Below are 14610 nucleotides of genomic sequence, written 5' to 3'. Positions count from 1 at the left end.
GCTCTTTCCTTAAACCTCCATCCCACTATGTTCACCTCCCAAATCATTTACCAGTTCATTAGCATCTTCCCATTATCATTGAACAAGTTGATATCTCTTGATTTCCTCAATAAGCAACAGCATTAAATTTTTACAAAGAGCTACTTATTGGAAAAAAATGAAGATCAGAAGTACAAAAACCAGGGTCCATCCTCCCTTCTACCATTTTGGCACCTGGGGCAGATGGGCTTAAGCTTAAAGCAGTTTCTACAAACTTTCCTCCTCCCAAGTTCACTTCCAAATGTGCCATAGCCCATAGACGAGTCTCAGCTGCTGAGCCAATTCACTGCCAAGCTGGAACAAGCAGATTGATTCTCATGGTCAAGTTGGCACCTCATCCACCTTAGCTTGGCCAGCTACAGCAGTATCTATTATGGACTCCCATCATGAACCTCTGCTGACTCTCCTAATTTTTTGAAGTCTCACAGGACCCTGTGTCAAAGGAAAGAAGACAAAGGAGCCCCATTCCAGATACAGGCTAGACTAGAAGATGATCTGCCCATGGGTCAGTTGTAGGGAGAGCAGATCCCCACCCCAACCCCCCACCAGCCCTCTGGAGCTTAGAGAGTCATCCTTAGCCCTAATGGTCAGCAGGAAGGAAAAGGAATGGGTTTCTCCAATGGAGTCTTTTATAGCATTCTCAGTTCCAGCTCAGTAGCCCACCAAAGGACCCCTCTTCACCATACGGTAAGGGTATGGGAAGCAGTCACAGAATACCTGTGCATGCTCTGAAGCAGAGAGCTGGGCCCCTCCCCTTGTTCCACATCATAGAGTACTTTCAGAAATGCAAACATCTACATAGGTCCCATGTGTGTGCTCCTCAGTGCTTGCATTGGCCATTCCTCCATTACATGTAAAATGAGGGAGTGAATCTCAGTGACCTCTCAGGTCCTTTCTAGCTCTAAGTCTATAATCGAGTATACTATCTTTTTTATTAGAACATAAGCTTCTTGAAGGCAGGTACTATCTCATTTTTATGTTCATATCCCTAGTGCTGAGCACAGTACTTTGCACATAGTATGCTCTTAATAAATGCATTTCCATTCATTCATTCACTCACTCATTCATAGCAAAGAACATTGGTTCTGGAGTCAGAGGCTGACATTCCCTGGGCTCAAGCTACAATACTTACAACTTATGTGACCTTAGGCTTTCTGGGATTCATTTTCCTCTTTGGCAAAAATGAAGGGATTGGCATTCTGAAAGATACCTTTAGTCCTAAATCTATTATCCTATGACCCTCCTGTATTTGTTTGAAAACAGGTTACCCTTAAAAGAAGCCCTAAATGGGGGGGAGGGGGGGAGCCAAGATGGTGGCTGGAAAGCAGGGAATCACTGAAGCTCTCCCCCAAATCCCTCCAAACACCTGTAAAAATGGCTCTGAACAAATTCTAGAGCTGCAGAACCCACGAAATAACAGAGGGAAGCAAGTCTCCAGCCCAGGATGGCCTGAATGGTCACTGGGAAGGGTCTATCACACTGTGCTAGGAGCAGAGCACAGCCCAGTGTGGGCCTCACCAGGACTGATCAGACTGGGAGTCGGGCGGAGCAGGCCATAGGGCCATGAATCACTGAGCTGTAGTAGTCACCAGACTCCTCACCCCACAAATGCCAAAGACCAAGGAGCAAGTCAGTGGGAAAACTGCTGGATCAGGGTGAGAACAGTTTACCCCCAGCCCTGGGGGCAGTGGATGTAGTTCAATGGCAGCAGCAGCAGCAGGAAGCCCCTGCGACTGCTTCCAGAGCACCAGGTGCATTCGCTTCTGGCCCCAGGCCCACCTGGTGGGAGGTATCAAGTGGCAGATCAAAGCAGGAGTGCAGGGAGCACTTTGCTGGCACAGAGGCAGGGCTGTCTTGCTTTGCCCTGCTTGGATCTGGGTCTCAGTCCTGGTTGGCGGTTCTTGGGAGAGGAGGAGCATTGGTGTGGCAAAGACTGTGGTGATGGAGGAGTAGAAGTAGCTCTGAAAACAGTAGTGCAGCCCCTAAAGCTTGGGACAAAGCACACTCTACAAGCAGTCATATCCTGGCAAAAAGCTCAAGGGTCAAGTAGTTAGCTGGGAACACGAACGAGCAGTGATAATGGACTCAGACAATAGAATTTTTTTTGGTGACAAAGAAGACCAAAACATACAGCCAGAAGAAGTCAACAAAGTCAAAGAGCCTACATCGAAAGCCTCCAAAAAAAACATGAACTGGTCTCAGGCCATGGAAGAGCTCAAAAAGGATTTGGAAAAGCAAGTAAGAGAAGTAGAGGAAAATTGGGAAGAGAAATGAGAATGATGCAAAAAAATCATGAAAAACAAGTCAATGACTTGCTAAAGGAGACCCAAAAAATACTGAAGAAAATAACACCTTAAAAATAGACTAACTCAAATGGCAAAAGAGCTCCAAAAAGCCAACGAAGAGAAGAATGCCTTGAAAGGCAGGATTAGCTAAATGGAAAAGGAGGTCCAAAAGAAAATACTACCTCAAAAATTAGATTGGAGCAAGTGGAAGCTAGTGACTTTATGAGAAATCAAGATATTATAAAACAGAACCAAAGGAATGGAAAAAATGGAAGACAATATGAAATATCTCTTTGGAAAAACCACTGACCTGGAGAATAGATCCAGGAGAGATAATTTAAAAATTATTGGGTCACCTGAAAGCCATGATCAAAAAAAAGAGCCTAGACATCATTTTTCAAGAAATTATCAAGGAAAGCTGCCTTGATATTCTAGAACCAGAGGGTAAAATAGAAACTGAAAGAATCCACCTGTCACCTCTTGAAAAAGATCCCAAAAAGAAAACTCCTAGGAATATTATAGCCAAATTCCAGAGTTCCCAGATCAAGGAGAAAATACTACAAGCAGAGAGAAAGAAACGACTTGAGTACTGTGGAAACATAACCAGGATAACACAAGATCTAGCAGCTTCTACATTAAGGGATCAAAGGGCTTGGGATATGATATTGTGCAGGTCAATGGAGCTAGGATTAAAACCAAGAATCACCTACCCAGCAAAAGTGAGTATAATACTCCAAGGCAACATATGGATTTTCAATAAAATAGAGGACTTTCAAGCTTTCTCAGTGAAAAGACCAGAGCTGAATAGAAAATTCGACTTTCAAATACAAGAATCAAGAGAAGCATGAAAAGGTAAGAAACAAAGAGAAATCATAAGGAACTTACTAAAGTTGAACAGTTTTGTTTACATTCCTACATGGAATGATGATGTTTGTAATTCATGAGACTTTTCTCAGTGTTAGGGTAGTTGAAGGGAATATACATATATATAGACAGAGGACACAGGATGAGTTAAATATGAAGGGATGATTTCTAAAAAATAAAATAAAATTAAGGGGTGAGAGAGGAATATACTGAGAGAGGGAGAAAGGGAGAGATAGAATGGGGTAAATTATCTCACATAAAAGTGGCAAGAAAAAGTAGTTCTGTTGGAAGGGAAGACGGGGCAGGTGACAGGGAATGAGTGAATCTTGCTTTCATTGGATTTGACTTTAGGAGAGAATAACATATACACTCAATTGGGTATCTTATCCCACAGGAAAGTAGGGGGAAGAGGATAGAAAAGGGGGATGACAGAAGGGAGGGCAGATCGGGGAAGGAGGTAATCAAAAGTGAACACTTTTGAAAAGGGACAGGGTCAAGGGAGAAAACTGAAGAAAGGGGGACAGGATAAGATGGAGGGAAATATAGTTAGTCTTTCATAACATGATTATTGTGGAAATGTTTTGCATAATGACATATGTGTGGCCTATGTTGAATTGTTTGCCTTCTTAGGGAGGATGGGTGGGGAGGGAAGAGGGGAGAGAATTTGGAACTCAAAATTCTAAAAGCGGATGCTCAAAAAAAATTGTTTTGCATGCAACTGGGAAATAAGATATACATGCAATGGGGTATAGAAATCTATCTTGCCCTACAAGAAAGTAAGGAGAAAAGGGATGGGGGAGGAGTGGGGTTACAGAAGGGAGGGCTGACTGGGGAATGGGGCAATCAGAATATATTCCATCTTGTAGTGGGGGGGAAGAGTAGAAATGGGAAGAAAATTTGTAACTCAAAATCTTGTGGAAATCAATGTTGAAAACTAAAAATAATAAGTAATAAAATATGAGAATTAAAAATAAAAAAGAAGTCCTAATATTAAGATCTCTTAGAAAAGAGAAAAATATGCAAGTAATTATACATTGATTATAGGCTACATTCAGGTTTTATGCCAGTCTACCTGTTTTTATCCTAAAGATTTATGTATGATTTATAAAGATGAATTGCAATTTATTCAAAAGGGTCAGGCAAAATTTCTATTTGGCAACAAGTTGCTGACTCCTGGGTTCAATGAATGTACTTAAATGTGTTTCTATAAAATAATGAAACTGCTTTTCAAGAAATTCAATATTTTTCTATTTGTTCTATATCTTTTTATATCATTTCTCTGTTCTCCAGATACTTTCAGCCTTCCCAAAGAGACTTTACCTTAGGGCATAAGTCTGTTCAGTTCCATTAATTTCAATATAAAAACCATCATTAAGAGGCTACTATGTACAAGGCATTATGCAAGAAGCTGGGGTTACATTATTGTTGTTCAGTAGTTTCAGTCATATCTAACTCTTCATGACCCCATTTGGGGTTTTCTTAGCAGAGATACTGAAGTGGTTTGCCATTTCCTTCTCCAGCTCATTTTACAAATGAGGAAACTAAAGCAAACAGGGTTCAGTGTTTTGCCCAGAGTCACAAAGCTGAGAAATGTCTAAGGCCAGATTTGAACTCAGGAAGATGAGTCTTCCTGCGGCCACGCCCAGAACTCTATCCATGTACCACCTAGCTGCCCCAGTCAAGATGACTGGTGATAGCCCGGGATAGAGTGGGGACTTTGGCATCTTTAATATCTAACCAAGCTCTAATAGCTCCACAGTACCTGCTTCAGGTGCCTTCATGGCTGTTAGAACGAATTGTTCTCACCCACCCATTCAACCAGAGAAGTCTTCACATGCTTGAGGTAGACATCCTACTAATTCATGGATAGGTTTGAGGCCTGTTGGTTACCCCCAACCTTGTTTAGCCTATCTACTGAGAAAGTTTACCAGGATGTGGCTGCTGCACATACTATAACTTCCTGGAGCCACAGGTGAGAATTGGGTGTAACAACAGTGTTTCTAGCAGCTGCTGTGGGGGTGTAAGACCAATTACACCAGCACATAGGAGGACTGCTTAGCACAGGTTCTTTGATCTGCTTTTCTAAGGAAAGCAACTTTAAGGGGTTAACAATCTTACTTTAATTAAACATACATATATCATTCACTTAGTTCAGGGGAAAAAGTCAGCACCCTGAACTTCAGAGCAAATACAAACAGAAACTACAAACATACATTATATAAACAGAGCAAACAACACAGAGAGATCAATAGACAGGCCTCTATCTGTCTGACCAAAGAATTGCTAAATTACCAGAGAGGCACCAACATCTGGATTTTCAAAGCAGGTGGGGGAAGGGGGGTGCTCCAGTGGCTAACCAGAGTTTCCTCTGGTTAAATCACAGGACAATGAGTGAGAGTCCCAAAAGCAAAATGCCAACCTCAGAGCTCTTACACCCTGTTCAGGGCCCTGAGGGCTCAGAGCCTACTTAGCAAAAAGGTGTAGGGCCTGAGGCCTCACACCTAGTTAGTGAAAGGGCCTCCCTTTTTTGACCTCACCTGAGGCCAATTTTGTTAGAACTGCTTCTTTCACTTACAGATTGGCCTTACTTTGGGGTTCAGGTGAACACCAAAGGTGGATGAGCATGCCTGGAAAGGGCTCAGCAAGCCCTCACACCAAAGGTGTTAGTCCTTCATACACCCCTAAGTATAATTTAGATATGTGATAATATAGAGAGGAAATGTGGTGTAAAGGAGAGAGCTGGCTTCAGTGTAAGGAAGATGTGAATTCAAATGATGCCTCTGACATGCTCCCTCCCATAGTGGACCCCTCCCACATCATTATGCACTTCAAGAAATAGATTCATCAAACATCCACTTGGGTCCCTTGTGGATACTCTTAAGATTTGGCTATCATCAGGCCATCTTCCATTACATGTAAAATAAGGGAGTCAATCTCAGCGACCTCTCTGGTCCTTTCTAGCTCTAAGCCTATGATCTAATACACTGTCTCTCTTATCAGAATGTTAAGTCACATTGAGTGACTTCCTTTGACATGTCTTCTCAGTGCCCCAGACAACTCTCTAAAATTTATGAATCTCACAGAAAGTAGCAATCTGCATTAGTAGAGGAAATTTCCTCACTGAGAGTTTCTTATGCCAATGAAATGACAGGTCAGGTTAAAAGATACATAGAGATAGGTAAGCAATGGGGGAAATCTTGCTATGAATGTCACTGTGGTCTAGGTTTAGGAGACCTGGTTTTAAATAACACCATTTTTACCCTTATGAACTGTGATGTGGTACCTCAGGTTTCCTTCTGTAAAATGGGTCAGTAATACTTACTCTATCTACTTCCCAGGGTTGCTGTAAGGAAATTTTAAAGCACTATAGAAATATGTAGTAGTTGTTTTTCCAGCTGTTTCTCCCCAGCCATCCACCCCCTTGCCCTTCTCCAAGGGCAACTTTAATTTCCACCAAGAGGGAAAGCAGGAGGTTGGTGCCAGAAGCTTGGCCACTCTATCTTTCCTGTCCCACAGTGCTTGGGGCCAAAAGAGCTTCACTCATTGGGAGAGTGTCTTTTAATCATGTTTCTCAGAAAACTGAATTGAATTGAAACAAATAAAACTGAACTGACTTGTACCCTAAGATAAAGCCTCTTTAACTTGGAAAGGAAAGAAAGAAAGAGAGAGAGAGAGAAAGAAAGGAAGGAAGAAAGAGAAAGAAACAAAGAAAGAAAGAAATGAAGGAAGGAAGGAAGGAAGGAAGGAAAAGAAAGAAAGAAAGAAAAAGAAAGAAAGAAAGAAAGAAAGAAAGAAAGAAAGAAAGAAAGAAAGAAAGAAAGAAAGAAAGAAGAAAAGGAAGAAAGGAAGAAAGAAAGAAAGAAAAGAAAGAAAAGAAGGAAGGAAGGAAGGAAGAAGGAAAGAAAGAAACAAAGTAACAAAGAAAAGAAAGGAGGGAGGAAGGAGGGAAGGAAGAGAAAAAAATGAGTCTCTTTAATGGTGAAAAGACTAGGCAATAGACTGGGATTGGTGAGAAGTGTTCTACAAGATGGAAAGTTTAAAAAGTTGAGCAGGATTAGCAGCTGGGGCAGTGGAGTAAGCAGAGATGGGGAGGCATGATGCAGAGTGGGGAAACCATGTGGAATGGTGCGGCTATGACATCCTTGGACCCTGGAATTGTAGCTGGTATATAATACTGCAGACCTGAAATCCATTCCGCTCTCTGCTACTAGAAATATTCAGGGAAGAAATTCTTAAAAGGGAGATCGTATCACACAATACTGTTAATATATACTACTAAGACTGACTTCTAAAGGGGTTAAGTCTATCAGATCTAATGAGGCTGTCCCCCACGTGTATCATGGTGGGAGTTCCTCAAAAGGAGGCAGAACAGACATTTCCAGCTTTTACCCCACTCTCCAAGGGCAATTTTAATTCCCACCTCTTGGTTGGCACCAGAAGCTTGACTACTCTGTCTTCTTCAAAGAGAGGATTACTGGGCTAAAATTAAATCTATCTGTTCCCTTAGTCTAAAGGATATGGTTTTCAGGTTCAGGCTAAATTTCTAATCACTATTCAGTAATAGGAGAATCAAGAGAATCCCAAACTTCATATCCCACTAAATACTGGATCCACAATGAGCACACATCCAAAGTAGCAAAGAAGTCCATTTACCCAAATTGTAGAAAAACAGAAATCAGAGGAAGTATACCTAGGAGAATATTTACCAGACAATACAGAGTGAAGGAGTTCTTCCATATGGAACAAGGCAATGCAGTTCAACCAAGAATCCCAAGTCTTTCCCAAGTTAAAAACTTCTCAAAAGTCTTTAGAGTAGCAAGGAGAGGGTTAGGGACAAGATGAAAATAGTTAGCTCCTTTCATGTCGTCTTCTTCCCAGGGTCTTATTTTCCCTTCAGCAGCCTTAAGTGGAATTGGCATCATCCATCTTCTCCCTAGAGATCAGAAACCAGAAGCATGGAAGCAAGAAATACTCAAAACAACTGAACACAGACTGAAGCTTACTATTTTTCATTTTCTTTCTTTTTTTGTTCAAGTCTTCTTGTACAAAATGAATAATATGGAAATGTTTTACATGATCGCAAACGTATAACCTATATCAGATTGCTTACCATCTCAAGGGAGAGAGAGGGGTAGAATTTGGAACTCAAAACTTAAAAAAAAAATGTTCAAAATTGTTTTAAAATGTAATTGATGAAAAAATAAAACATTAAAAAGAAAAAAGAAACAACTGCAGAGCCTGAAGAGGGCAGAGATATTCAAAGAAAGCTTAGAGAAAAATCTGAAGACTTAAGAGACTCAACAACTCCAAAAAGTGAATCTTTCCTCTCTCTCTCACTCTTGTTAACTCAGCCCCTCCCCCTATACAGACTCAGGGAATTGATTTCCACCAATGAGGAAAGAGTCCCATACCCAAGGGACTTTGAGACCTGTGTCATACAGATATGCTGAGTTAACCGGGAGGAATAGAGAGAAATTAGATTATAATGTTACCACAGATGTCTTCTAAGATTAACCTCCTTTGTATATGGGTACAACGCATGCTTTATTACTTGATATCCTTCCTTGTTACTTGGTTCATGTCAACTAAATGTTTTTGCTATTGGGCCTGTGTCTTTTATATCATCTGGTGCCTGGAGTGTTCAGGGAGGGCTAGCACCTCTTGTGTGAGAGCTTGCTAAGCCTTTTTCAGGGTTGCTCATCCACCTTTGGGGTCCACTTGATTCACCCAACTCTTACCTGTGGCTCCAAAAAGCTGTAGCATGAGCAGCAGTCATGCCACAATAAAACATCTCAGCTGGTGGGCTAAACCAGATTGAAGGTAACCAAAAGGCCTCAGATCACTTGGCAAGTTGGTGGGATGTTTACCCCAAGTATGTGAAGACTTCCTCTAATGGAACGGGCCAATGAGAACAACCTGTTGCAACAGCCATGAAGGTGGCTGAAGCAGCTCCTATGGAGGCTTAGAGCCTGGTCAGACATCAAAGATGCCAAGGTCATCCACTGAGTCCTGGGCCATCGCTGGTTGTCTTGATTCTCTGTCTTGACACTGGACTTCGACGACTCTGGAAGAAAGAGATTGATGACTCTGTGCAACTCTGCTTCATTTAAATCCAATTCACTCAAAAGTCAACTCACGCGCTGTGATGTCATTGGTATTCTTTGAAAATGAAGGAGGAACAGCAACAGCAAAGTTCACATTGGTTAGGGGCTTGGGCCATGAGCTGATTCACTGATTACCCAAAACAATTGGAGTAAGGGGAAGGAAACAAGGATTTATTAAGTGCCTACTGTATGCTAGACACCAGGATAGGCACTTCACAAATATTATGTCGTTCAATCAGAAGCACCACATAAAATTATGGGATGAACAAGGCACCATAAAATAGGAAAGCTAAAAAGGTCTTGTAGGAGATACATAATCAAGGCTTCATCATTCATTTTGCAATGAGCATAACTTTTCTTCTTCTGGTAAAAGCATAGGAGAGGACTGCTAGCTTTGTTTGGTATATTCAGTCAAAAGATGAAGCCTCTCATTTTCATGTTAAGTAGTTTCTAAACTCAGAGGGTCAGCTTTTTCATTATATTATACTTGCAAATATGCCCAAGAGACAAGAGAGCAGTTGGTGTGACACAGAAAATGCCCCCATTCATTTTACAAAGATTAATTAAGCCTCTAAAACACCTTTGCTAGTATTTATGCCTCTCCCTTTGCACAACTATAACTAAATCTTAGAACAAGTTATTAAAGGCACCCAATTATTTTTAAATTGCCCTATAACCTTGCCCCATTTTTAATCAATCAAACTTGCCTCTGTGGACCAAATTTTTACAGTTTCATCTAAGTTGAAGTTGTTGTGTGGATCATGATTTGAATGGCTCTGGCTTGGCCCTGGAGGGCAGAAAACAGGAACAATGGGTAGAAGTCAAAGAGAGGTAGCTTCTTGTATATGGGAACAACTCCTGAATGTTAGAACCATACCAAAATGGAACAGGTAAGAGGTTCCCTTTCACTGGAAACCTTTCTTTGGATTAGTTTATCCTATTGCTTCAGGACCACCATCACCAAAATGAGAACAGGCCTTTAGGGAATCAGGCATTGGAAAAGGAGGGAGACAGGGAGGGCTGGGGGTGGAAGGGGAGTGACATAGCACAAACTGGACAGGAATTCAGAGTTGTGGCTTGTCCTTCATTCTCAAAGAGAACCATGACATCAAGGAGGTGGTGCCATGACTTGAAAATGAATTAGATTTAAGTAAGGGAGGTCTGTGCAAAGTCACCAGCCTCACTTTCTCCTCCAGAGCCATCTGGATCCAGTGGCCAGATGTAGATTAGGACAATTGGAGATAGCCCAGTTAGTAGCTAGATATGTTGGGTTGGGAGTCAGGAAGACTGATCTTCCTGAGTTCAAAACTGGCCTCAGACACGTATTAGCTGTGTGACCCTGGGTAAGTCACTTAACCCTGTTTGTCTCCATTTTCCTCCCTGTAAAACAGGCTGAAGAAGGAAATGGCAAACCATTCCAGTATCTTTGCCAAGAAAACCCCAAATGGGGTCTGGAAAATGAGCAACATCAACAAAAAAAGAGCTGTACAAAAGTGGAATGGGAGGTTGATAGGTTCCCTCTTTTTGGGGATGTTCAAGCAGAGACTGGAATAGCCACTTGTTGAATCTGTTATATGGGAAATCTTTTTGTTTATCAATTAAATCACATGGATTAGACACTAAGATCCCTTCCAACACTCAAATTCTATGATAGTCCTAGTGTCTGATCTTACAGGTGAAGAAATTGAAGCCCAGAGAGGCTAAACAGCTTCACCAAGGTGACACAGGTAGTGACAGGGCTGGCATTTGAACCCATGTCCTCTGACTCCAAACACTGACCTCTGGTCACTGCATCGGTCAATCAACATGCCAGGCATTGTGCTGAGCACTGAGGATACAAAGAAATGCAAAAGACCACCCCTACTCTCAAGAAGATAAATTTTGTCTGCTTGAAAATTGTGTTTGGTGCTCCCTAGAGGTCTCACTGGCAATAATGGAAGAAATGTAGTCAAGAAAGGTCTAGTTTGGTGGGGAGGTGGGGAGGTGTCACAAGACCTGGCTGTTCCAGTGCTGATTCTGCCTCTGTCCAGAACCCTGAACAAAAGTTTTTTGCTCTCTGGATCTGTTTCTATATCTGTAAAATGATAAATTGATATCTAAAACCCTTTTCTGATTTCTGGGAGAAACAACATAAACTTCACTTCTTTCTAAGGCAGATAGGAGACAAGAACTCTGCCAGGAAAACAGATGCTGTGTCAAGTGCCATTAAATGGGCAACAGCCCAGCAGGCCTTCATCACATCACAGCTATGTTATATGACTGCAGAAACTAGTGTACACTGCAGCATCGCATTCATGGTGATGACGTGGGCTGACAATGTATGCCTGCACAGTTATGATCATAGGCTAGTGGTCATCATAAAAGTGAATCACAGAACTATAGAATTTCAAAGCTGGAAAGGATCACAGAGCTCACCTTGTCCAAAATGAATGAGAATCCCCTTACAACATACCAGACATATGAACATGACACACAGATGCATCATACAGCCTCAGAAGCCTTCTAATGAGGTAGAACCCGCTGCCAGAGCAGCAAGGTGACGTAATGGCTAGAGTGCTATATTTGGGCTCAAGGACACCTGAATTCAAATCCTTTCTCAGATGCTTGCTAGCTATGTGATCCTGGGCAAGCCCTCTTACCTTCAGCTTCTTCCTCTGTTAAATGGGGTTAATAATAACATAATAATAATTATGAGGATCGAATGAATTAACGCATGTCAAAACTTTGCCAACTTTAAAGAACTGTATAAATACCAGCTGTTGTTGTTGTTATTATTAACCAAATATAGCAGTCTGGCTTCCTTTGAAATAACTTAATTATTAGTTTTTCCTTATATCAAACCTAAATCTGCTCTCTCCAATTCTTATCCATTGTTCCTAAATCCTTCCCCCACCTCGTCGCCCAAGCTAAATAAATCTATCCTCTTGTCTCTGAGATTGCCCTAAGGACAATTATCATCTCCCCCAGGTCTTCTCCAGGGTCACCAAACACAATTTCTTCACCTGATCCTTGTACAGCACAAACCTGAGGGCCCTCACGTTCTTGTTGTCACACTCTGACAGCTCTCCTGCTTATTAACATCCTTCCTAAAATAAGGCCCTCAGAACAGAACATACTATTCCAGAGGCCAGCTGCCCACTGCCAAGTACAGCAGGATTATCATTCCCCTTGCCCGTGACATTATAAGTTTCTTAACACAACCCAAGATTTCATTAATAGCATCTCAAACGCAAACAGCTATGATTTCCTTCCTCAGAATTATCTTCTCCAGAATAAAGGTGCTCAGATACTTCATCTGCTGAATGTTTGCTTTCTTCTGGACACACTCTGACTTGTCTGATTTTTTTTTTCCTAAAATGGCACACCTGAAATTGAACATAGTACTCCCAATGTGGCCTGACCCAAGCAGAATAAAGAAGAATCGATGATGATGATGATGATGGTGATGATGGCATGATGAAGACAATGATGACGACAACCAGTATTTATACAAAGCTTTCAAGTTTACAAAGCGTTTTACAAATGTCATCTCATTTTAACCTTATGAAAGTGTTACCGTTATTCCCATTTTGCAGATAGGAAATCTGAGACAGAGTATTAAGTGATTTGCTTAGGATCATACAGCTAGTAAGTACCTGATACTGGATTTGAACTCAGGTCTTCCTGATTCCAGGTCCTGCTATCTGTACTATCTAGCTGCCTCAGAGAACATTCTTTTCCTCCAACAGCATTACTTGATAAGGGATAAGAATAAGCATTTATTAAGCACCTATATGTGCCAGGCACTCTGATAAGCACTGTACCACGGTCATCTCATCTTATCTTCACAATGCTGGGAGGTAGGTGCTATTATTATCATCTCCCATTTTATAGTTGGGGAAATTGAGGCATACAGAAGTGAATTGACTTTCCCAGGGTCATGCAGCTAGTGTCGGAGGACAGATTTGAACTCAGGATTTCCTGACTCCAAACCACAGTTTGTGCTATGCTTCCCTTTCTGTTTGCCTGGGGCAACATATCTAAGGGTAGTATATTTATATATACTATATCTTTATATACAGATCTATTTATACTATATCTATGTATACATATCTATATATACTACATCTCCTTTAAAGTTGCCTAGGACAGCATTAGCTTCTTGGGTTACCGTGTCATACAGAGAACTCATACTGAGCATGTAGGCCTCTAAAACCACCAGATCTTTTTTCTTTTCACAGGAAAATCTATGCCTTCTTACGATAGGGCTTCTTCTAGCCCTGGGCATCTGCCTGCTGAGTCTTCTACTACTCAATTTCCTGATGCAACTGCTGGTTGACCACCCAGTCCAGGGGTGGAGAGCCTGTGGCCTCGAGGCCACATGTGGCCTTCTAGGTCCTCGAGTGTGGCCTTTTGACTGAGTCCAAGTTTTACACAAAGGATTTGTTCTGTAAAACTTGGACTCCGTCAAAAGGCCGTACCCAAAGACCTAGAAGGCCACATGGGGCCTCGAGACCCCAGGTTCCCTACCCTTGACCTAGTCACTCATTGTCAGAGGTCTTAGCCACTAAATGTGGGAAATGAAATGAATAGTGGTCAGTCAGATTTCCTCATTTTAAAACTTTTACGACTCCTAGAATGAGCCCTCATTCAAATTACCACGATGAGTGGCCCGAGTTCGCTCCCACATACTGGACATTTGTGAAGTTGAATTTTGGAGCCCGAATGTGGATTATAAGACTAAATAATTAATTCTTATTAAATTTGACCTTATCCAATTCTACCCAGAATTATTGCCTGCTGTTCTCTCTGTCTCTGTCTCTCTCTCTCTCTCTCACTCTCTCTCTCTCTGTCTCTATTTCTCTCTCTCTCTCTCTTTGGCTTGGGTCTCTATTATCCAATATGTTAGCTTTCACTCTAAGATTTATCACTTGAAGATCTGACAGGAAAGTCATTTATGTCTTCAGCCAGAATGTTAATAAAAATGCTAAACAGTACACGGATGAGGACAGATCCCTCAGCTGTTTCGATGGAGACAGGCCTCCACGTTGACATTGACCTCTTAATAACTATTCTTTGGGTCTAGTCATTCAACCTCTTCCAAATCCACCTGGCTCATATCTCTCCATCTTATCTAAAAACAGGAGACTTTGTCAAAAGCCTCAATTAAATATAAGTACACTATATCTATAGCAATCCTCAACGTACTGGTCTAGTGACCCTGTAAGAAAAGGAAGTGGGCTAGTTCTTGTGTAGATCTGCCTCCTTCACTCCAGCTCTCAAGTTAACCCCTTGACCACCAGAATTGTCTTTATAATTCTTTCTTCACAACATACGAG

The sequence above is a fragment of the Trichosurus vulpecula genome, chromosome 1 (assembly GCF_011100635.1).
Source record: "Trichosurus vulpecula isolate mTriVul1 chromosome 1, mTriVul1.pri, whole genome shotgun sequence".
Taxonomy (NCBI): Eukaryota; Metazoa; Chordata; class Mammalia; order Diprotodontia; family Phalangeridae; genus Trichosurus; species Trichosurus vulpecula.
Note: the sequence above shows the minus strand (reverse complement) of the source record.